We start from the raw sequence: 23,862 nt of genomic DNA on the forward strand, positions 1-23,862 counted from the left end.
GGTCCCTTTCCCTCCATTAAGATCGATGTCTTTGGGATGTGATCCCAGTAGAAACAATGCTGGCTCAAAGGGTATGCTCAGTTGGATAACTTGTGGAGCATAGTTAGTTCCAAGTTGCTCTCCAGAAGGGTGGGATCCGTTCACAGTTCCACCTACGATGTCTCCGTGGCCCACTCGTCCCGCATCCCCTCCCACATTCGTTAGTATCTTTTCCTGTCATCTTAGCCAGTCTCAGAGGTGTGTAGTGGTATCTCACAATTGTCTTACTTTGCGTTGATTTGGAGCACCTTGTTCTAGGATACAAAGAGTTTCATTTTCTTCATCTGAAAATTGTCTGTTGGTATCCTTTGGCCATTTATCTATCAGTTGGAGAATGGCTTGAACTCTGTTCAGTTTGCATCCCCTCCCTACATATTTTAGAAATGAGGCCTGTATCCGAACCTTTGAATACAAAAATGCGTGCCCAGTGGATGGCTTCCCTTCGCATCGTGCGTCCGTCGTGTCTGCATCTGTTTTGTTTGCACAGAAGCTCTTGAACTTAATGTAAATCCACATTCTCCATTTTTGGTGATCACTAAGGATCTCTAGTTCTTCTTTGGTCACAAAATTCCTTCCTGGTCCACACGTCTGAGAGGTACACTCTCCTGTGTCCTTGTAACTCGTTTATAATGATCATTCTTCATGTCTAGGTGGTGAACCTATTTCGACCTTATCTTGGTATGTAGGGTGTTCTGGGTGGGTCAGTGCCTAGTTTCTGCCCTACTAGTGGCCAATTTTCCCTGCAGTTTTTGTCAAATCGCCAGTCCTTCTCGCCAAAGCTGCCGTCTTTGGATTTGTGGAACACTAGGCTGCTAGAGTCATTGACTATTTTGCTCTGTGAACCTCCCCTACTCCACTGGTGGACTACTCTACTCCGTTTCTTAGCCAGTACCAAATGGTTTTGATGACCGCCGCTTTCAGAGGTGGCCCAGCGAGGTCACCTTCTTCATTTGCTTGTTTGGTTTCCATCAATTCCCTTGAAATCCTTGACCTTTTGTTGTTCCAGATGAAAGTTGTTGTAATTTTTCCTCGGTCAGTCAAATAGTTTCTTGGGAGTTTCATTGGCATGGCACTGAAAAGCTCCATGAGTTTAGGTAGTATTATCCTCTCTATTATATTCGCTGCACGGATCCAAGAGCACCTGAGGTTGGTCCGGTGGTTGACATCTGAGGTGACCTGTGTGGAAAGTGTTTTGTAGTTTTGCTCGTATAGTTCCTGACTTTCCCCTTGGCAGACTGCCCAATATTTTCTTCTATGGAGAGTTATTTTAAAGGGAATTTCTTTTTGTATCTCTTGCTGTTGGATTTTGTTAGTGATGTATAAAAAGGCTGAGGATTTCTGTGGATTTCTTCCGTAACCTGCCACTTTGCTAAAGTTGTGGATGATTTCTAATGTTTTTGTTTTTGTTTTTTTAGTTAATTCTCTAGGGCATTCTTTCTTTGCTTGCTTGCTTACATGCTTGCTTGCTTGCTTGCTTGCTTGCTTGCTGCGTTGGCGCCTTCCCTCGTTTTTAAGTTTCCTCCCTCCCTTCCGTGGTTCCCAAAGTCCCTGCTTCCTTTCTACCTTCCTTTCCTTGCTCGTGGTGCCTCATGGGCGTAAAGCATCTTTGAGTTTCTGCGCTGACTTTCTCGCCCATGTGCCTCTGTCCACCGCTGGGTTCCTTGGCTGCTTCATTGGCTCGTTGCTTCTTTGCAACTTTGCTTGCGTCCATCGTTGCTGGCTACCTGGCTGCCTGAGTAGGGGGCGCCTGGTGTGCTGCTGGGGGCTGAGCGCAGGCATAGGTGGCGCGAGGGCGAGCTCTTGGGTGTGCGAGAAGCGAGTGCCGTTGTCTACGGCCATACCACCCTGAACGCGCCCGATCTCGTCTGATCTCGGAAGCTAAGCAGGGTCGGGCCTGGTTAGTACTTGGATGGGAGACCGCCTGGGAATACCGGGTGCTGTAGGCTTTTGTGTCCCGCTTCCCCCCCTTTTCCTGCACGGCCAGGCACACGCGCCCTTTCCCGCAACGCCCAAGCACGCCCTCCCCGAGGCCGGACAGCTCCACGCGCTGACCAGGCGGCCGTGCCACCCTTTCTCCCCACGCGCCACATTTCTCCCTGCGCACCCCACCTTCAGCAGCCGCCGCGGCTCTCCTGGGCTCCCAACGGCTTTCTCTGCGCACTGTCTCACCCACACGCTCCCCGGCCACCCCTGCCTGCCTGCCTGCCTGCCTGCCGTTCTTCCTTCCTCTGTTCCTGTCTTTCTGTCTTTCTGACTTCCTTCCTTCTTTCCTCTCTTCTTTTCGTTCCACCATCTGTCCTTCCTTCCCTGCCTTCGTTCTTCCTTCCTTCCTTCCTTCCTTCCTTCCTTCCTTCCTTCCTTCCTTCCTTCCTTGCTTCCTTCCTTCCTTCCTTCCTTCTTTCCTTCCTTCCTTCCTTCAGTGCTTGCTTTCCCTTGTTTCCTTCCTCTTCTTTCCTATCGTTCATTTCCTCCCTCCTTTCCTTGCATTCCATTCCTTCGCTGCTGCCTTCCTCCTTTGCCTCCTTTCTTCATTCTTTGCTTTTACGATTATTATTAATATTATGAATTAAAGCTTTTTATTTACAAAACATATGCGTGGGTAGCTTTTGACCCTCGCATAGCCTTCTGTTCCAAATCATCCCTTCCTTCTTCCCCACTCCCACTCCATGGCAGCTAGTCCAACACCTATTCAATATGTTAAAATATAGGGGAAATCCAATATCCGTATACCTTTGTATACAGTTATCTTGGGGCACAAGAAAAATCAGATCAAGAAGGAAGAAAAAAAAAATAAATAAAACCTGAGAAAGAACACAAAACGCAAGCACACAACAACAGCGAGAGGGAGCGTGCTATGTTGTGGCTCACACTCCCTTGCCACGGTCCTCTCTCGGCATCACAGAACAGCTGGAACTGCTTGGCAACATCTCCTCGTGGAAGAGAGCCACGTGGGTCAGAATTAACCTCAGAACCGGCACAACAGCCTTGTTGTTTCCTCGTGTACTGATCTCCCGGTGCTGCTCATTTCACTCAGCATCAGTTCTTGTCAGGCTCTCCAGGCCTCTCGGGAATCATCCTGCTGGTCGTTTCCTACACAACAATCATGTTCCGTCCCATTCATAGACCACAATGTATTCAAGCCCTCCTCCGACTGATGGGCAACCCCTCCGTTTCCAGTTTCTTGACACTACAAGAAGGGCTGTCACCAACCTTTTTGGGGGGGGGGCGGGGGCACGGGTGTGGGTCCCTTTCCCTCCATTAAGATCGATGTCTTTGGGATGTGATCCCAGTAGAAACAATGCTGGCTCAAAGGGTATGCTCAGTTGGATAACTTGTGGAGCATAGTTAGTTCCAAGTTGCTCTCCAGAAGGGTGGGATCCGTTCACAGTTCCACCTACGATGTCTCCGTGGCCCACTCGTCCCGCATCCCCTCCCACATTCGTTAGTATCTTTTCCTGTCATCTTAGCCAGTCTCAGAGGTGTGTAGTGGTATCTCACAATTGTCTTACTTTGCGTTGATTTGGAGCACCTTGTCCTAGGATACAAAGAGTTTCATTTTCTTCATCTGAAAATTGTCTGTTGGTATCCTTTGGCCATTTATCTATCAGTTGGAGAATGGCTTGAACTCTGTTCAGTTTGCATCCCCTCCCTACATATTTTAGAAATGAGGCCTGTATCCGAACCTTTGAATACAAAAATGCGTGCCCAGTGGATGGCTTCCCTTCGCATCGTCCGTCCGTCGTGTCTGCATCTGTTTTGTTTGCACAGAAGCTCTTGAACTTAATGTAAATCCACATTCTCCATTTTTGGTGATCACTAAGGATCTCTAGTTCTTCTTTGGTCACAAAATTCCTTCCTGGTCCACACGTCTGAGAGGTACACTCTCCTGTGTCCTTGTAACTCGTTTATAATGATCATTCTTCATGTCTAGGTGGTGAACCTATTTCGACCTTATCTTGGTATGTAGGGTGTTCTGGGTGGGTCAGTGCCTAGTTTCTGCCCTACTAGTGGCCAATTTTCCCTGCAGTTTTTGTCAAATCGCCAGTCCTTCTCGCCAAAGCTGCCGTCTTTGGATTTGTGGAACACTAGGCTGCTAGAGTCATTGACTATTTTGCTCTGTGAACCTCCCCTACTCCACTGGTGGACTACTCTACTCCGTTTCTTAGCCAGTACCAAATGGTTTTGATGACCGCCGCTTTCAGAGGTGGCCCAGCGAGGTCACCTTCTTCATTTGCTTGTTTGGTTTCCATCAATTCCCTTGAAATCCTTGACCTTTTGTTGTTCCAGATGAAAGTTGTTGTAATTTTTCCTCGGTCAGTCAAATAGTTTCTTGGGAGTTTCATTGGCATGGCACTGAAAAGCTCCATGAGTTTAGGTAGTATTATCCTCTCTATTATATTCGCTGCACGGATCCAAGAGCACCTGAGGTTGGTCCGGTGGTTGACATCTGAGGTGACCTGTGTGGAAAGTGTTTTGTAGTTTTGCTCGTATAGTTCCTGACTTTCCCCTTGGCAGACTGCCCAATATTTTCTTCTATGGAGAGTTATTTTAAAGGGAATTTCTTTTTGTATCTCTTGCTGTTGGATTTTGTTAGTGATGTATAAAAAGGCTGAGGATTTCTGTGGATTTCTTCCGTAACCTGCCACTTTGCTAAAGTTGTGGATGATTTCTAATGTTTTTGTTTTTGTTTTTTTAGTTAATTCTCTAGGGCATTCTTTCTTTGCTTGCTTGCTTACATGCTTGCTTGCTTGCTTGCTTGCTTGCTTGCTGCGTTGGCGCCTTCCCTCGTTTTTAAGTTTCCTCCCTCCCTTCCGTGGTTCCCAAAGTCCCTGCTTCCTTTCTACCTTCCTTTCCTTGCTCGTGGTGCCTCATGGGCGTAAAGCATCTTTGAGTTTCTGCGCTGACTTTCTCGCCCATGTGCCTCTGTCCACCGCTGGGTTCCTTGGCTGCTTCATTGGCTCGTTGCTTCTTTGCAACTTTGCTTGCGTCCATCGTTGCTGGCTACCTGGCTGCCTGAGTAGGGGGCGCCTGGTGTGCTGCTGGGGGCTGAGCGCAGGCATAGGTGGCGCGAGGGCGAGCTCTTGGGTGTGCGAGAAGCGAGTGCCGTTGTCTACGGCCATACCACCCTGAACGCGCCCGATCTCGTCTGATCTCGGAAGCTAAGCAGGGTCGGGCCTGGTTAGTACTTGGATGGGAGACCGCCTGGGAATACCGGGTGCTGTAGGCTTTTGTGTCCCGCTTCCCCCCCTTTTCCTGCACGGCCAGGCACACGCGCCCTTTCCCGCAACGCCCAAGCACGCCCTCCCCGAGGCCGGACAGCTCCACGCGCTGACCAGGCGGCCGTGCCACCCTTTCTCCCCACGCGCCACATTTCTCCCTGCGCACCCCACCTTCAGCAGCCGCCGCGGCTCTCCTGGGCTCCCAACGGCTTTCTCTGCGCACTGTCTCACCCACACGCTCCCCGGCCACCCCTGCCTGCCTGCCTGCCTGCCTGCCGTTCTTCCTTCCTCTGTTCCTGTCTTTCTGTCTTTCTGACTTCCTTCCTTCTTTCCTCTCTTCTTTTCGTTCCACCATCTGTCCTTCCTTCCCTGCCTTCGTTCTTCCTTCCTTCCTTCCTTCCTTCCTTCCTTCCTTCCTTCCTTCCTTCCTTCCTTCCTTCCTTCCTTCCTTGCTTCCTTCCTTCCTTCCTTCCTTCTTTCCTTCCTTCCTTCCTTCAGTGCTTGCTTTCCCTTGTTTCCTTCCTCTTCTTTCCTATCGTTCATTTCCTCCCTCCTTTCCTTGCATTCCATTCCTTCGCTGCTGCCTTCCTCCTTTGCCTCCTTTCTTCATTCTTTGCTTTTACGATTATTATTAATATTATGAATTAAAGCTTTTTATTTACAAAACATATGCGTGGGTAGCTTTTGACCCTCGCATAGCCTTCTGTTCCAAATCATCCCTTCCTTCTTCCCCACTCCCACTCCATGGCAGCTAGTCCAACACCTATTCAATATGTTAAAATATAGGGGAAATCCAATATCCGTATACCTTTGTATACAGTTATCTTGGGGCACAAGAAAAATCAGATCAAGAAGGAAGAAAAAAAAAATAAATAAAACCTGAGAAAGAACACAAAACGCAAGCACACAACAACAGCGAGAGGGAGCGTGCTATGTTGTGGCTCACACTCCCTTGCCACGGTCCTCTCTCGGCATCACAGAACAGCTGGAACTGCTTGGCAACATCTCCTCGTGGAAGAGAGCCACGTGGGTCAGAATTAACCTCAGAACCGGCACAACAGCCTTGTTGTTTCCTCGTGTACTGATCTCCCGGTGCTGCTCATTTCACTCAGCATCAGTTCTTGTCAGGCTCTCCAGGCCTCTCGGGAATCATCCTGCTGGTCGTTTCCTACACAACAATCATGTTCCGTCCCATTCATAGACCACAATGTATTCAAGCCCTCCTCCGACTGATGGGCAACCCCTCCGTTTCCAGTTTCTTGACACTACAAGAAGGGCTGTCACCAACCTTTTTTTGGGGGGGGGGCGGGGGCACGGGTGTGGGTCCCTTTCCCTCCATTAAGATCGATGTCTTTGGGATGTGATCCCAGTAGAAACAATGCTGGCTCAAAGGGTATGCTCAGTTGGATAACTTGTGGAGCATAGTTAGTTCCAAGTTGCTCTCCAGAAGGGTGGGATCCGTTCACAGTTCCACCTACGATGTCTCCGTGGCCCACTCGTCCCGCATCCCCTCCCACATTCGTTAGTATCTTTTCCTGTCATCTTAGCCAGTCTCAGAGGTGTGTAGTGGTATCTCACAATTGTCTTACTTTGCGTTGATTTGGAGCACCTTGTCCTAGGATACAAAGAGTTTCATTTTCTTCATCTGAAAATTGTCTGTTGGTATCCTTTGGCCATTTATCTATCAGTTGGAGAATGGCTTGAACTCTGTTCAGTTTGCATCCCCTCCCTACATATTTTAGAAATGAGGCCTGTATCCGAACCTTTGAATACAAAAATGCGTGCCCAGTGGATGGCTTCCCTTCGCATCGTCCGTCCGTCGTGTCTGCATCTGTTTTGTTTGCACAGAAGCTCTTGAACTTAATGTAAATCCACATTCTCCATTTTTGGTGATCACTAAGGATCTCTAGTTCTTCTTTGGTCACAAAATTCCTTCCTGGTCCACACGTCTGAGAGGTACACTCTCCTGTGTCCTTGTAACTCGTTTATAATGATCATTCTTCATGTCTAGGTGGTGAACCTATTTCGACCTTATCTTGGTATGTAGGGTGTTCTGGGTGGGTCAGTGCCTAGTTTCTGCCCTACTAGTGGCCAATTTTCCCTGCAGTTTTTGTCAAATCGCCAGTCCTTCTCGCCAAAGCTGCCGTCTTTGGATTTGTGGAACACTAGGCTGCTAGAGTCATTGACTATTTTGCTCTGTGAACCTCCCCTACTCCACTGGTGGACTACTCTACTCCGTTTCTTAGCCAGTACCAAATGGTTTTGATGACCGCCGCTTTCAGAGGTGGCCCAGCGAGGTCACCTTCTTCATTTGCTTGTTTGGTTTCCATCAATTCCCTTGAAATCCTTGACCTTTTGTTGTTCCAGATGAAAGTTGTTGTAATTTTTCCTCGGTCAGTCAAATAGTTTCTTGGGAGTTTCATTGGCATGGCACTGAAAAGCTCCATGAGTTTAGGTAGTATTATCCTCTCTATTATATTCGCTGCACGGATCCAAGAGCACCTGAGGTTGGTCCGGTGGTTGACATCTGAGGTGACCTGTGTGGAAAGTGTTTTGTAGTTTTGCTCGTATAGTTCCTGACTTTCCCCTTGGCAGACTGCCCAATATTTTCTTCTATGGAGAGTTATTTTAAAGGGAATTTCTTTTTGTATCTCTTGCTGTTGGATTTTGTTAGTGATGTATAAAAAGGCTGAGGATTTCTGTGGATTTCTTCCGTAACCTGCCACTTTGCTAAAGTTGTGGATGATTTCTAATGTTTTTGTTTTTGTTTTTTTAGTTAATTCTCTAGGGCATTCTTTCTTTGCTTGCTTGCTTACATGCTTGCTTGCTTGCTTGCTTGCTTGCTTGCTGCGTTGGCGCCTTCCCTCGTTTTTAAGTTTCCTCCCTCCCTTCCGTGGTTCCCAAAGTCCCTGCTTCCTTTCTACCTTCCTTTCCTTGCTCGTGGTGCCTCATGGGCGTAAAGCATCTTTGAGTTTCTGCGCTGACTTTCTCGCCCATGTGCCTCTGTCCACCGCTGGGTTCCTTGGCTGCTTCATTGGCTCGTTGCTTCTTTGCAACTTTGCTTGCGTCCATCGTTGCTGGCTACCTGGCTGCCTGAGTAGGGGGCGCCTGGTGTGCTGCTGGGGGCTGAGCGCAGGCATAGGTGGCGCGAGGGCGAGCTCTTGGGTGTGCGAGAAGCGAGTGCCGTTGTCTACGGCCATACCACCCTGAACGCGCCCGATCTCGTCTGATCTCGGAAGCTAAGCAGGGTCGGGCCTGGTTAGTACTTGGATGGGAGACCGCCTGGGAATACCGGGTGCTGTAGGCTTTTGTGTCCCGCTTCCCCCCCTTTTCCTGCACGGCCAGGCACACGCGCCCTTTCCCGCAACGCCCAAGCACGCCCTCCCCGAGGCCGGACAGCTCCACGCGCTGACCAGGCGGCCGTGCCACCCTTTCTCCCCACGCGCCACATTTCTCCCTGCGCACCCCACCTTCAGCAGCCGCCGCGGCTCTCCTGGGCTCCCAACGGCTTTCTCTGCGCACTGTCTCACCCACACGCTCCCCGGCCACCCCTGCCTGCCTGCCTGCCTGCCTGCCGTTCTTCCTTCCTCTGTTCCTGTCTTTCTGTCTTTCTGACTTCCTTCCTTCTTTCCTCTCTTCTTTTCGTTCCACCATCTGTCCTTCCTTCCCTGCCTTCGTTCTTCCTTCCTTCCTTCCTTCCTTCCTTCCTTCCTTCCTTCCTTCCTTCCTTCCTTCCTTCCTTCCTTCCTTCCTTCCTTGCTTCCTTCCTTCCTTCCTTCCTTCTTTCCTTCCTTCCTTCCTTCAGTGCTTGCTTTCCCTTGTTTCCTTCCTCTTCTTTCCTATCGTTCATTTCCTCCCTCCTTTCCTTGCATTCCATTCCTTCGCTGCTGCCTTCCTCCTTTGCCTCCTTTCTTCATTCTTTGCTTTTACGATTATTATTAATATTATGAATTAAAGCTTTTTATTTACAAAACATATGCGTGGGTAGCTTTTGACCCTCGCATAGCCTTCTGTTCCAAATCATCCCTTCCTTCTTCCCCACTCCCACTCCATGGCAGCTAGTCCAACACCTATTCAATATGTTAAAATATAGGGGAAATCCAATATCCGTATACCTTTGTATACAGTTATCTTGGGGCACAAGAAAAATCAGATCAAGAAGGAAGAAAAAAAAAATAAATAAAACCTGAGAAAGAACACAAAACGCAAGCACACAACAACAGCGAGAGGGAGCGTGCTATGTTGTGGCTCACACTCCCTTGCCACGGTCCTCTCTCGGCATCACAGAACAGCTGGAACTGCTTGGCAACATCTCCTCGTGGAAGAGAGCCACGTGGGTCAGAATTAACCTCAGAACCGGCACAACAGCCTTGTTGTTTCCTCGTGTACTGATCTCCCGGTGCTGCTCATTTCACTCAGCATCAGTTCTTGTCAGGCTCTCCAGGCCTCTCGGGAATCATCCTGCTGGTCGTTTCCTACACAACAATCATGTTCCGTCCCATTCATAGACCACAATGTATTCAAGCCCTCCTCCGACTGATGGGCAACCCCTCCGTTTCCAGTTTCTTGACACTACAAGAAGGGCTGTCACCAACCTTTTTGGGGGGGGGGGCGGGGGCACGGGTGTGGGTCCCTTTCCCTCCATTAAGATCGATGTCTTTGGGATGTGATCCCAGTAGAAACAATGCTGGCTCAAAGGGTATGCTCAGTTGGATAACTTGTGGAGCATAGTTAGTTCCAAGTTGCTCTCCAGAAGGGTGGGATCCGTTCACAGTTCCACCTACGATGTCTCCGTGGCCCACTCGTCCCGCATCCCCTCCCACATTCGTTAGTATCTTTTCCTGTCATCTTAGCCAGTCTCAGAGGTGTGTAGTGGTATCTCACAATTGTCTTACTTTGCGTTGATTTGGAGCACCTTGTCCTAGGATACAAAGAGTTTCATTTTCTTCATCTGAAAATTGTCTGTTGGTATCCTTTGGCCATTTATCTATCAGTTGGAGAATGGCTTGAACTCTGTTCAGTTTGCATCCCCTCCCTACATATTTTAGAAATGAGGCCTGTATCCGAACCTTTGAATACAAAAATGCGTGCCCAGTGGATGGCTTCCCTTCGCATCGTCCGTCCGTCGTGTCTGCATCTGTTTTGTTTGCACAGAAGCTCTTGAACTTAATGTAAATCCACATTCTCCATTTTTGGTGATCACTAAGGATCTCTAGTTCTTCTTTGGTCACAAAATTCCTTCCTGGTCCACACGTCTGAGAGGTACACTCTCCTGTGTCCTTGTAACTCGTTTATAATGATCATTCTTCATGTCTAGGTGGTGAACCTATTTCGACCTTATCTTGGTATGTAGGGTGTTCTGGGTGGGTCAGTGCCTAGTTTCTGCCCTACTAGTGGCCAATTTTCCCTGCAGTTTTTGTCAAATCGCCAGTCCTTCTCGCCAAAGCTGCCGTCTTTGGATTTGTGGAACACTAGGCTGCTAGAGTCATTGACTATTTTGCTCTGTGAACCTCCCCTACTCCACTGGTGGACTACTCTACTCCGTTTCTTAGCCAGTACCAAATGGTTTTGATGACCGCCGCTTTCAGAGGTGGCCCAGCGAGGTCACCTTCTTCATTTGCTTGTTTGGTTTCCATCAATTCCCTTGAAATCCTTGACCTTTTGTTGTTCCAGATGAAAGTTGTTGTAATTTTTCCTCGGTCAGTCAAATAGTTTCTTGGGAGTTTCATTGGCATGGCACTGAAAAGCTCCATGAGTTTAGGTAGTATTATCCTCTCTATTATATTCGCTGCACGGATCCAAGAGCACCTGAGGTTGGTCCGGTGGTTGACATCTGAGGTGACCTGTGTGGAAAGTGTTTTGTAGTTTTGCTCGTATAGTTCCTGACTTTCCCCTTGGCAGACTGCCCAATATTTTCTTCTATGGAGAGTTATTTTAAAGGGAATTTCTTTTTGTATCTCTTGCTGTTGGATTTTGTTAGTGATGTATAAAAAGGCTGAGGATTTCTGTGGATTTCTTCCGTAACCTGCCACTTTGCTAAAGTTGTGGATGATTTCTAATGTTTTTGTTTTTGTTTTTTTAGTTAATTCTCTAGGGCATTCTTTCTTTGCTTGCTTGCTTACATGCTTGCTTGCTTGCTTGCTTGCTTGCTTGCTGCGTTGGCGCCTTCCCTCGTTTTTAAGTTTCCTCCCTCCCTTCCGTGGTTCCCAAAGTCCCTGCTTCCTTTCTACCTTCCTTTCCTTGCTCGTGGTGCCTCATGGGCGTAAAGCATCTTTGAGTTTCTGCGCTGACTTTCTCGCCCATGTGCCTCTGTCCACCGCTGGGTTCCTTGGCTGCTTCATTGGCTCGTTGCTTCTTTGCAACTTTGCTTGCGTCCATCGTTGCTGGCTACCTGGCTGCCTGAGTAGGGGGCGCCTGGTGTGCTGCTGGGGGCTGAGCGCAGGCATAGGTGGCGCGAGGGCGAGCTCTTGGGTGTGCGAGAAGCGAGTGCCGTTGTCTACGGCCATACCACCCTGAACGCGCCCGATCTCGTCTGATCTCGGAAGCTAAGCAGGGTCGGGCCTGGTTAGTACTTGGATGGGAGACCGCCTGGGAATACCGGGTGCTGTAGGCTTTTGTGTCCCGCTTCCCCCCCTTTTCCTGCACGGCCAGGCACACGCGCCCTTTCCCGCAACGCCCAAGCACGCCCTCCCCGAGGCCGGACAGCTCCACGCGCTGACCAGGCGGCCGTGCCACCCTTTCTCCCCACGCGCCACATTTCTCCCTGCGCACCCCACCTTCAGCAGCCGCCGCGGCTCTCCTGGGCTCCCAACGGCTTTCTCTGCGCACTGTCTCACCCACACGCTCCCCGGCCACCCCTGCCTGCCTGCCTGCCTGCCTGCCGTTCTTCCTTCCTCTGTTCCTGTCTTTCTGTCTTTCTGACTTCCTTCCTTCTTTCCTCTCTTCTTTTCGTTCCACCATCTGTCCTTCCTTCCCTGCCTTCGTTCTTCCTTCCTTCCTTCCTTCCTTCCTTCCTTCCTTCCTTCCTTCCTTCCTTCCTTCCTTCCTTCCTTCCTTCCTTGCTTCCTTCCTTCCTTCCTTCCTTCTTTCCTTCCTTCCTTCCTTCAGTGCTTGCTTTCCCTTGTTTCCTTCCTCTTCTTTCCTATCGTTCATTTCCTCCCTCCTTTCCTTGCATTCCATTCCTTCGCTGCTGCCTTCCTCCTTTGCCTCCTTTCTTCATTCTTTGCTTTTACGATTATTATTAATATTATGAATTAAAGCTTTTTATGGCTCTCCAGGCCTCTCGGGAATCATCCTGCTGGTCGTTTCCTACTACAGACAATCATGTTCCGACCCATTCATAGACCAGCAATTGTATTCAAGCCCTCCTCCGACTGATGGGCAACCCCTCCGTTTCCAGTTTCTTGACACTACAAGAAGGGCTGCCACCAACCTTTTTTTGGGGGGGCGGGGGGCACGGGGTGTGGGTCCCCTTTCCCTCCATTAAGATCGATGTCTTTGGGATGTGATCCCAGTAGAAACAATGCTGGCTCAAAGGGTATGCTCAGTTGGATAACTTGTGGAGCATAGTTAGTTCCAAGTTGCTCTCCAGAAGGGTGGGATCCGTTCACAGTTCCACCTACGATGTCTCCGTGGCCCACTCGTCCCGCATCCCCTCCCACATTCGTTAGTATCTTTTCCTGTCATCTAGCCAGTCTCAGAGGTGTGTAGTGGTATCTCACAATTGTCTTACTTTGCGTTGATTTGGAGCACCTTGTCCTAGGATACAAAGAGTTTCATTTTCTTCATCTGAAAATTGTCTGTTGGTATCCTTTGGCCATTTATCTATCAGTTGGAGAATGGCTTGAACTCTGTTCAGTTTGCATCCCCTCCCTACATATTTTAGAAATGAGGCCTGTATCCGAACCTTTGAATGCAAAAATGCGTGCCCAGTGGATGGCTTCCCTTCGCATCGTCCGTCCGTCGTGTCTGCATCTGTTTTGTTTGCACAGAAGCTCTTGAACTTAATGTAAATCCACATTCTCCATTTTTGGTGATCACTAAAGATCTCTAGTTCTTCTTTGGTCACAAAATTCCTTCCTGGTCCACACGTCTGAGAGGTACACTCTCCTGTGTCCTTGTAACTCGTTTATAATGATCATTCTTCATGTCTAGGTGGTGAACCTATTTCGACCTTATCTTGGTATATAGGGTGTTCTGGGTGGGTCAGTGCCTAGTTTCTGCCCTACTAGTGGCCAATTTTTCCCTGCAGTTTTCTGTCAAATCGCCAGTCCTTCTCGCCAAAGCTGCCGTCTTTGGATTTGTGGAACACTAGGCTGCTAGAGTCATTGACTATTTTGCTCTGTGAACCTCTCCCTACTCCACTGGTGGACTACTCTACTCCGTTTCTTAGCCAGTACCAAATGGTTTTGATGACCGCCGCTTTCAGAGGTGGCCCAGCGAGGTCACCTTCTTCATTTGCTTGTTTGGTTTCCATCAATTCCCTTGAAATCCTTGACCTTTTGTTGTTCCAGATGAAAGTTGTTGTAATTTTTCCTCGGTCAGTCAAATAGTTTCTTGGGAGTTTCATTGGCATGGCACTGAAAAGCTCCATGAGTTTAGGTAGTATTATCCTCTCTATTATATTCGCTGCACGGATCCAAGAGCACCTGAGGTTGGTCCGGTGGTTGACATCTGAGGTGACCTGTGTGGAAAGTGTTTGTTTTGTAGTTTTGCTCGTATAGTTCCTGACTTTCCCCTTGGCAGACTGCCCAATATTTTCTTCTATGGAGAGTTATTTTAAAGGGAATTTCTTTTTGTATCTCTTGCTGTTGGATTTTGTTAGTGATGTATAAAAAGGCTGAGGATTTCTGTGGATTTCTTCCGTAACCTGCCACTTTGCTAAAGTTGTGGATGATTTCTAATGTTTTTGTTTTTGTTTTTTTAGTTAATTCTCTAGGGCATTCTTTCTTTGCTTGCTTGCTTACATGCTTGCTTGCTTGCTTGCTTGCTTGCTGCGTTGGCGCCTTCCCTCGTTTTTAAGTTTCCTCCCTCCCTTCCGTGATTCCCAAAGTCCCTGCTTCCTTTCTACCTTCCTTTCCTTGCTCGTGGTGCCTCATGGGCGTAAAGCATCCTTGAGTTTCTGCGCTGACTTTCTCGCCCATGTGCCTCTGTCCACCGCTGGGTTCCTTGGCTGCTTCATTGGCTCGTTGCTTCTTTGCAACTTTGCTTGCGTCCATCGTTGCTGGCTACCTGGCTGCCTGAGTAGGGGGCGCCTGGTGTGCTGCTGGGGGCTGAGCGCAGGCATAGGTGGCGCGAGGGCGAGCTCTTGGGTGTGCGAGAAGCGAGTGCCGTTGTCTACGGCCATACCACCCTGAACGCGCCCGATCTCGTCTGATCTCGGAAGCTAAGCAGGGTCGGGCCTGGTTAGTACTTGGATGGGAGACCGCCTGGGAATACCGGGTGCTGTAGGCTTTTGTGTCCCGCTCCCCCCCCCCTTTTTCCTGCAGGGCCAGGCCCACGCGCGCCCTTTCCCGCAACGCCCAAGCACGCCCTCCCCGAGGCCGACAGCTCCACGCGCTGACCAGGCGGCCGTGCCACCCTTTCTCCCCACGCGCTACGCTTGCCCTTCCGTTGCTTCCGCACCCCAACTCCCAGCGCTACCGGGGCTCGCCGGAGCTCAGGGCATCGCCTTGCTCTGACTCCTTTCTCACCCACACCTTGCCGTCCACTTCCTTCCGCCCTTCCTTCCTCTCTTCCTCTCTTCCTTCCTTTCTGCCTCCAGTCCTTCCTTCGCTCCCTCTATTCTTCCTTCCTTGCCTTCCCTTCCTTCCCTTCCATTCTATCCTTCCTTCCTTCCTTCCTTCAGTCCTTCTTTCTTTCCTTCTGTCCTTCCTTTTGTTCTTTTCTTCTTTCCTTCCTTTCATTTCGTCCTTGCTTTCCTTCCATCCCATTCCTTCGCTCCTTCCTTCTTTCCATTCTTCCTTCCTGCTTCCCTTTCTTTCTTCATTCTTTGTGTTCTTCCTTCCTACCTGTCGTCCTTCCCTCCCTTCCCTTCTATCTTTTGCCGCGTGGGGGCAAGGCACCGAGATTCTGCAGTCACATTCTCGCGCCCATGCCTCTGTCCACTCCTTGCTTGCTTGCTTGCTTGCTTGCTTCCTTGTTTCCTTGCTTGCTTCCTTGCTTCCTTGCTTCCTTGCTTCCCTCCTACCTTCCTTCCTTGCTTCCTTCAGTGCGTCCACATCCTAGCTGGCTGCCTACCTGCCTTCGTCCCTTCCTGAGCTCCCTCTGTGCCCCCTGCATCTTTCCCTTCGGGTTTCCCTTCCCCTTTTGAGGTGGGGCCTCCTTGGGCTCAGGTTTTGCCCATTTGAGCTGGCAGGCAGTCGACGGGTCTCTGTGGAGCGGAAGCTCCCCGAGCGCGCAGGACTCGGGCCTGGGTTGGGGGCCCTGGCCGACCGTCGCCCCTAGGCTCCGAGGCCAGAGGCCAGAGGCCAGGCTGCGTGAGAGGGTCTCGGAGGCGCTGGCGGCTGACAGGCTGAAGGAAGAGGACGCCCTGAAGACAGGGCCGGCCCCTGGGATGAAGAGGGTTTGGGACAGGCTTGACGGAGAGGCCACCTGGGGCTAGCTGGCGCTTGGAGGAAGCCCGACAGGGCAGCAGACTACCAGCAAGGGGCTGGGAGAGTCTGGGTGGGCCTGGGTCGCCTGGTGGGCCAGGCACGGGGCCCTGGCGCGGGCCGCAGGGCGGGCCAGAGCAGAGGGAGAGAGAGAGAGAGAGAGCGTGGACCGGTGGCCTGGCACGCAGGGACAGCGAGGGCGCGGGCTCCTGTAGCCGTGCCGTGCCGTGCCGTGCCTTGCCGTGCCGTGCCGTGCCCGCCCCTCCCTTCCCCTTCCTTCCCCTCCCCTTCCTTCCCCTCCCCTCCCCTCCGGCCGCGCCTAGCTGGGCAGCGCGGGGGTGGGGGGGGTGGGGGGGCCGTGGGTTGCGCGTGGCCGGGACCCGGGGCAGGGCAGTTCGGCAGCAGGAGGCGGTGGAGCCAGGGTGGGGGTGGGTCGGGCGGTCCGGGCAGCCCCTGGCCGTGCTGCGGGGCCCAGCGCCTTGGGTGCCGGCGGACCGGAGAGGGAGCCGGTTAGGCCGTCGCCTTGGTAGGGGCCGGGCCTGGCCCGGCGCAGCAAGAGCGGCCCTCCGGCCAGTGGTGCGGCGCCCGGCGGTCCCCAAAGGGGCAGGAGCCCGGCGAGCTCCCCCGGGCGGCGCTGTTGGGGGCCGAGGTTGGCCGGAGTGGGCGCGAGCGCGCGCTCTTGAGGGTGTCAGGAGCGCAGCTCGTCGTCTACGGCCATACCACCCTGAACGCGCCCGATCTCGTCTGATCTCGGAAGCTAAGCAGGGTCGGGCCTGGTTAGTACTTGGATGGGAGACCGCCTGGGAATACCGGGTGCTGTAGGCTTTTGTGTCCCGCTTCCCCCCCTTTTCCTGCACGGCCAGGCACACGCGCCCTTTCCCGCAACGCCCAAGCACGCCCTCCCCGAGGCCGGACAGCTCCACGCGCTGACCAGGCGGCCGTGCCACCCTTTCTCCCCACGCGCCACATTTCTCCCTGCGCACCCCACCTTCAGCAGCCGCCGCGGCTCTCCTGGGCTCTCAACGGCTTTCTCTGCGCACTGTCTCACCCACACGCTCCCCGGCCACCCCTGCCTGCCTGCCTGCCTGCCTGCCTGCCGTTCTTCCTTCCTCTGTTCCTGTCTTTCTGTCTTTCTGACTTCCTTCCTTCTTTCCTCTCTTCTTTTCGTTTCACCATCTGTCCTTCCTTCCCTGCCTTCGTTCTTCCTTCCATTCCTTTGCAATCCTTTTCCTTCCTTCCTTCCTTCCTTCCTTCCTTCCTTCCTTCCTTCCTTCCTTCCTTCCTTCCTTCCTTCCTTCCTTCCTTCCTTGCTTCCTTCCTTCCTTCCTTCCTTCTTTCCTTCCTTCCTTCCTTCAGTGCTTGCTTTCCCTTGTTTCCTTCCTCTTCTTTCCTATCGTTCATTTCCTCCCTCCTTTCCTTGCATTCCATTCCTTCGCTGCTGCCTTCCTCCTTTGCCTCCTTTCTTCATTCTTTGCTTTTACGATTATTATTAATATTATGAATTAAAGCTTTTTATTTACAAAACATATGCGTGGGTAGCTTTTGACCCTCGCATAGCCTTCTGTTCCAAATCATCCCTTCCTTCTTCCCCACTCCCACTCCATGGCAGCTAGTCCAACACCTATTCAATATGTTAAAATATAGGGGAAATCCAATATCCGTATACCTTTGTATACAGTTATCTTGGGGCACAAGAAAAATCAGATCAAGAAGGAAGAAAAAAAAAAAAAAAAAAAAAAAAAAACCTGAGAAAGAACACAAAACGCAAGCACACAACAACAGCGAGAGGGAGCGTGCTATGTTGTGGCTCACACTCCCTTGCCACGGTCCTCTCTCGGCATCACAGAACAGCTGGAACTGCTTGGCAACATCTCCTCGTGGAAGAGAGCCACGTGGGTCAGAATTAACCTCAGAACCGGCACAACAGCCTTGTTGTTTCCTCGTGTACTGATCTCCCGGTGCTGCTCATTTCACTCAGCATCAGTTCTTGTCAGGCTCTCCAGGCCTCTCGGGAATCATCCTGCTGGTCGTTTCCTACACAACAATCATGTTCCGTCCCATTCATAGACCACAATGTATTCAAGCCCTCCTCCGACTGATGGGCAACCCCTCCGTTTCCAGTTTCTTGACACTACAAGAAGGGCTGCCACCAACCTTTTTTTGGGGGGGCGGGGGCACGGGTGTGGGTCCCTTTCCCTCCATTAAGATCGATGTCTTTGGGATGTGATCCCAGTAGAAACAATGCTGGCTCAAAGGGTATGCTCAGTTGGATAACTTGTGGAGCATAGTTAGTTCCAAGTTGCTCTCCAGAAGGGTGGGATCCGTTCACAGTTCCACCTACGATGTCTCCGTGGCCCACTCGTCCCGCATCCCCTCCCACATTCGTTAGTATCTTTTCCTGTCATCTTAGCCAGTCTCAGAGGTGTGTAGTGGTATCTCACAATTGTCTTACTTTGCGTTGATTTGGAGCACCTTGTCCTAGGATACAAAGAGTTTCATTTTCTTCATCTGAAAATTGTCTGTTGGTATCCTTTGGCCATTTATCTATCAGTTGGAGAATGGCTTGAACTCTGTTCAGTTTGCATCCCCTCCCTACATATTTTAGAAATGAGGCCTGTATCCGAACCTTTGAATGCAAAAATGCGTGCCCAGTGGATGGCTTCCCTTCGCATCGTCCGTCCGTCGTGTCTGCATCTGTTTTGTTTGCACAGAAGCTCTTGAACTTAATGTAAATCCACATTCTCCATTTTTGGTGATCACTAAAGATCTCTAGTTCTTCTTTGGTCACAAAATTCCTTCCTGGTCCACACGTCTGAGAGGTACACTCTCCTGTGTCCTTGTAACTCGTTTATAATGATCATTCTTCATGTCTAGGTGGTGAACCTATTTCGACCTTATCTTGGTATATAGGGTGTTCTGGGTGGGTCAGTGCCTAGTTTCTGCCCTACTAGTGGCCAATTTTCCCTGCAGTTTTTGTCAAATCGCCAGTCCTTCTCGCCAAAGCTGCCGTCTTTGGATTTGTGGAACACTAGGCTGCTAGAGTCATTGACTATTTTGCTCTGTGAACCTCCCCTACTCCACTGGTGGACTACTCTACTCCGTTTCTTAGCCAGTACCAAATGGTTTTGATGACCGCCGCTTTCAGAGGTGGCCCAGCGAGGTCACCTTCTTCATTTGCTTGTTTGGTTTCCATCAATTCCCTTGAAATCCTTGACCTTTTGTTGTTCCAGATGAAAGTTGTTGTAATTTTTCCTCGGTCAGTCAAATAGTTTCTTGGGAGTTTCATTGGCATGGCACTGAAAAGCTCCATGAGTTTAGGTAGTATTATCCTCTCTATTATATTCGCTGCACGGATCCAAGAGCACCTGAGGTTGGTCCGGTGGTTGACATCTGAGGTGACCTGTGTGGAAAGTGTTTGTTTTGTAGTTTTGCTCGTATAGTTCCTGACTTTCCCCTTGGCAGACTGCCCAATATTTTCTTCTATGGAGAGTTATTTTAAAGGGAATTTCTTTTTGTATCTCTTGCTGTTGGATTTTGTTAGTGATGTATAAAAAGGCTGAGGATTTCTGTGGATTTCTTCCGTAACCTGCCACTTTGCTAAAGTTGTGGATGATTTCTAATGTTTTTGTTTTTGTTTTTTTAGTTAATTCTCTAGGGCATTCTTTCTTTGCTTGCTTGCTTACATGCTTGCTTGCTTGCTTGCTTGCTTGCTGCGTTGGCGCCTTCCCTCGTTTTTAAGTTTCCTCCCTCCCTTCCGTGATTCCCAAAGTCCCTGCTTCCTTTCTACCTTCCTTTCCTTGCTCGTGGTGCCTCATGGGCGTAAAGCATCCTTGAGTTTCTGCGCTGACTTTCTCGCCCATGTGCCTCTGTCCACCGCTGGGTTCCTTGGCTGCTTCATTGGCTCGTTGCTTCTTTGCAACTTTGCTTGCGTCCATCGTTGCTGGCTACCTGGCTGCCTGAGTAGGGGGCGCCTGGTGTGCTGCTGGGGGCTGAGCGCAGGCATAGGTGGCGCGAGGGCGAGCTCTTGGGTGTGCGAGAAGCGAGTGCCGTTGTCTACGGCCATACCACCCTGAACGCGCCCGATCTCGTCTGATCTCGGAAGCTAAGCAGGGTCGGGCCTGGTTAGTACTTGGATGGGAGACCGCCTGGGAATACCGGGTGCTGTAGGCTTTTGTGTCCCGCTCCCCCCCCCCTTTTTCCTGCAGGGCCAGGCCCACGCGCGCCCTTTCCCGCAACGCCCAAGCACGCCCTCCCCGAGGCCGTACAGCTCCACGCGCTGACCAGGCGGCCGTGCCACCCTTTCTCCCCACGCGCTACGCTTGCCCTTCCGTTGCTTCCGCACCCCAACTCCCAGCGCTACCGGGGCTCGCCGGAGCTCAGGGCATCGCCTTGCTCTGACTCCTTTCTCACCCACACCTTGCCGTCCACTCCTTCCGCCCTTCCTTCCTCTCTTCCTCTCTTCCTTCCTTTCTGCCTCCAGTCCTTCCTTCGCTCCCTCTATTCTTCCTTCCTTGCCTTCCCTTCCTTCCCTTCCATTCTATCCTTCCTTCCTTCCTTCCTTCAGTCCTTCTTTCTTTCCTTCTGTCCTTCCTTTTGTTCTTTTCTTCTTTCCTTCCTTTCATTTCGTCCTTGCTTTCTTTCCATCCCATTCCTTCGCTCCTTCCTTCTTTCCATTCTTCCTTCCTGCTTCCCTTTCTTTCTTCATTCTTTGTGTTCTTCCTTCCTACCTGTCGTCCTTCCCTCCCTTCCCTTTTATCTTTTGCCACGTGGGGGCAAGGCACCGAGATTCTGCAGTCACATTCTCGCGCCCATGCCTCTGTCCACTCCTTGCTTGCTTGCTTGCTTGCTTGCTTCCTTGTTTCCTTGCTTGCTTCCTTGCTTCCTTGCTTCCTTGCTTCCCTCCTACCTTCCTTCCTTGCTTCCTTCAGTGCGTCCACATCCTAGCTGGCTGCCTACCTGCCTTCGTCCCTTCCTGAGCTCCCTCTGTGCCCCCTGCATCTTTCCCTTCGGGTTTCCCTTCCCCTTTTGAGGTGGGGCCTCCTTGGGCTCAGGTTTTGCCCATTTGAGCTGGCAGGCAGTCGACGGGTCTCTGTGGAGCGGAAGCTCCCCGAGCGCGAGCGCGCAGGACTCGGGCCTGGGTTGGGGGCCCTGGCCGACCGTCGCCCCTAGGCTCCGAGGCCAGAGGCCAGAGGCCAGGCTGCGTGAGAGGGTCTCGGAGGCGCTGGCGGCTGACAGGCTGAAGGAAGAGGACGCCCTGAAGACAGGGCCGGCCCCTGGGATGAAGAGGGTTTGGGACAGGCTTGACGGAGAGGCCACCTGGGGCTAGCTGGCGCTTGGAGGAAGCCCGACAGGGCAGCAGACTACCAGCAAGGGGCTGGGAGAGTCTGGGTGGGCCTGGGTCGCCTGGTGGGCCAGGCACGGGGCCCTGGCGCGGGCCGCAGGGCGGGCCAGAGCAGAGGGAGAGAGAGAGAGAGAGAGCGTGGACCGGTGGCCTGGCACGCAGGGACAGCGAGGGCGCGGGCTCCTGTAGCCGTGCCGTGCCGGGCCGTGCCGTGCCGTGCCGTGCCGTGCCGTGCCTTGCCGTGCCGTGCCGTGCCCGCCCCTCCCCTCCCCTTCCTTCCCCTCCCCTCCCCTCCGGCCGCGCCTAGCTGGGCAGCGCGGGGGTGGGGGGGGTGGGGGGGCCGTGGGTTGCGCGTGGCCGGGACCCGGGGCAGGGCAGTTCGGCAGCAGGAGGCGGTGGAGCCAGGGTGGGGGTGGGTCGGGCGGTCCGGGCAGCCCCTGGCCGTGCTGCGGGGCCCAGCGCCTTGGGTGCCGGCGGACCGGAGAGGGAGCCGGTTAGGCCGTCGCCTTGGTAGGGGCCGGGCCTGGCCCGGCGCAGCAAGAGCGGCCCTCCGGCCAGTGGTGCGGCGCCCGGCGGTCCCCAAAGGGGCAGGAGCCCGGCGAGCTCCCCCGGGCGGCGCTGTTGGGGGCCGAGGTTGGCCGGAGTGGGCGCGAGCGCGCGCTCTTGAGGGTGTCAGGAGCGCAGCTCGTCGTCTACGGCCATACCACCCTGAACGCGCCCGATCTCGTCTGATCTCGGAAGCTAAGCAGGGTCGGGCCTGGTTAGTACTTGGATGGGAGACCGCCTGGGAATACCGGGTGCCTACAGGCTTTTGTGTCCCGCTTCCCCCCCTTTTCCTGCACGGCCAGGCACACGCGCCCTTTCCCGCAACGCCCAAGCACGCCCTCCCCGAGGCCGGACAGCTCCACGCGCTGACCAGGCGGCCGTGCCACCCTTTCTCCCCACGCGCCACATTTCTCCCTGCGCACCCCACCTTCAGCAGCCTCCGCGGCTCTCCTGGGCTCTCAACGGCTTTCTCTGCGCACTGTCTCACCCACACGCTCCCCGGCCACCCCTGCCTGCCTGCCTGCCTGCCTGCCTGCCGTTCTTCCTTCCTCTGTTCCTGTCTTTCTGTCTTTCTGACTTCCTTCCTTCTTTCCTCTCTTCTTTTCGTTTCACCATCTGTCCTTCCTTCCGCCTTCGTCTTCCTTCCATTCCTTTGCAATCCTTTTTCCTTCCTTCTTCCTTCCTTCCTTCCTTCCTTCCTTCCTTCCTTCCTTCCTTCCTTCCTTGCTTCCTTCCTTCCCTTCCTTCCTTCTTTCCTTCCTTCCTTCCTTCAGTGCTTGCTTTCCCTTGTTTCCTTCCTCTTCTTTCCTATCGTTCATTTCCTCCCTCCTTTCCTTGCATTCCATTCCTTCGCTGCTGCCTTCCTCCTTTGCCTCCTTTCTTCATTCTTTGCTTTTACGATTATTATTAATATTATGAAATTAAAGCTTTTTATTTACAAAACATATGCGTGGGTAGCTTTTGACCCTCGCATAGCCTTCTGTTCCAAATCATCCCTTCCTTCTTCCCCACTCCCACTCCATGGCAGCTAGTCCAACACCTATTCAATATGTTAAAATATAGGGGAAATCCAATATCCCGTATACCTTTGTATACAGTTATCTTGGGGCACAAGAAAAATCAGATCAAGAAGGAAGAAAAAAAAAAAAAAAAAAAAAAAAAAAACCTGAGAAAGAACACAAAACGCAGACACACAACAACAGCGAGAGGGAGCGTGCTATGTTGTGGCTCACACTCCTTGCCACGGTCCTCTCTCGGCATCACAGAACAGCTGGAACTGCTTGGCAACATCTCCTCGTGGGAAGAGAGCCACGTGGGTCAGAATTAACCTCAGAACCGGCACAACAGCCTTGTTGTTTCCTCGTGTACTGATCTCCGGTGCTGCTCATTTCACTCAGCATCAGTTCTTGTCAGGCTCTCCAGGCCTCTCGGGAATCATCCTGCTGGTCGTTTCCTACACAACAATCATGTTCCGTCCCATTCATAGACCACAATGTATTCAAGCCCTCCTCCGACTGATGGGCAACCCCTCCGTTTCCAGTTTCTTGACACTACAAGAAGGGCTGCCACCAACCTTTTTTTGGGGGGGCGGGGGGCACGGGTGTGGGTCCCTTTCCCTCCATTAAGATCGATGTCTTTGGGATGTGATCCCAGTAGAAACAATGCTGGCTCAAAGGGTATGCTCAGTTGGATAACTTGTGGAGCATAGTTAGTTCCAAGTTGCTCTCCAGAAGGGTGGGATCCGTTCACAGTTCCACCTACGATGTCTCCGTGGCCCACTCGTCCCGCATCCCCTCCCACATTCGTTAGTATCTTTTCCTGTCATCTTAGCCAGTCTCAGAGGTGTGTAGTGGTATCTCACAATTGTCTTACTTTGCGTTGATTTGGAGCACCTTGTCCTAGGATACAAAGAGTTTCATTTTCTTCATCTGAAAATTGTCTGTTGGTATCCTTTGGCCATTTATCTATCAGTTGGAGAATGGCTTGAACTCTGTTCAGTTTGCATCCCCTCCCTACATATTTTAGAAATGAGGCCTGTATCCGAACCTTTGAATGCAAAAATGCGTGCCCAGTGGATGGCTTCCCTTCGCATCGTCCGTCCGTCGTGTCTGCATCTGTTTTGTTT

General features: G+C 51.8%; 8 non-coding genes across 8 annotated transcripts; all 8 read left to right on the plus strand.

The window, feature by feature from the left end:
- Nucleotides 1-1,866: 1,866 nt before the first annotated feature.
- LOC141542114 (5S ribosomal RNA) lies at nucleotides 1,867-1,985 on the plus strand. The gene has a single exon (XR_012482114.1). It is a non-coding gene; the product is annotated as a 5S ribosomal RNA (ribosomal RNA).
- A 3,162-nt stretch (nucleotides 1,986-5,147) lies between these two features.
- LOC141541933 (5S ribosomal RNA) lies at nucleotides 5,148-5,266 on the plus strand. The gene has a single exon (XR_012481952.1). It is a non-coding gene; the product is annotated as a 5S ribosomal RNA (ribosomal RNA).
- A 3,180-nt stretch (nucleotides 5,267-8,446) lies between these two features.
- On the plus strand, nucleotides 8,447-8,565 carry LOC141541945 (5S ribosomal RNA). Its single transcript, XR_012481962.1, has one exon. It is a non-coding gene; the product is annotated as a 5S ribosomal RNA (ribosomal RNA).
- Nucleotides 8,566-11,752: 3,187 nt separating this feature from the next.
- LOC141541956 (5S ribosomal RNA) lies at nucleotides 11,753-11,871 on the plus strand. Its single transcript, XR_012481971.1, has one exon. It is a non-coding gene; the product is annotated as a 5S ribosomal RNA (ribosomal RNA).
- A 2,721-nt stretch (nucleotides 11,872-14,592) lies between these two features.
- Nucleotides 14,593-14,711, plus strand: LOC141541967 (5S ribosomal RNA). The gene has a single exon (XR_012481982.1). It is a non-coding gene; the product is annotated as a 5S ribosomal RNA (ribosomal RNA).
- Nucleotides 14,712-16,556: 1,845 nt separating this feature from the next.
- On the plus strand, nucleotides 16,557-16,675 carry LOC141541979 (5S ribosomal RNA). The gene has a single exon (XR_012481990.1). It is a non-coding gene; the product is annotated as a 5S ribosomal RNA (ribosomal RNA).
- Nucleotides 16,676-19,901: 3,226 nt separating this feature from the next.
- Nucleotides 19,902-20,020, plus strand: LOC141541990 (5S ribosomal RNA). Its single transcript, XR_012481999.1, has one exon. It is a non-coding gene; the product is annotated as a 5S ribosomal RNA (ribosomal RNA).
- A 1,861-nt stretch (nucleotides 20,021-21,881) lies between these two features.
- Nucleotides 21,882-22,001, plus strand: LOC141542108 (5S ribosomal RNA). Its single transcript, XR_012482110.1, has one exon. It is a non-coding gene; the product is annotated as a 5S ribosomal RNA (ribosomal RNA).
- Nucleotides 22,002-23,862: the final 1,861 nt, after the last annotated feature.

The sequence above is a fragment of the Sminthopsis crassicaudata genome, chromosome 4, assembly GCF_048593235.1.
Source record: "Sminthopsis crassicaudata isolate SCR6 chromosome 4, ASM4859323v1, whole genome shotgun sequence".
Taxonomy (NCBI): Eukaryota; Metazoa; Chordata; class Mammalia; order Dasyuromorphia; family Dasyuridae; genus Sminthopsis; species Sminthopsis crassicaudata.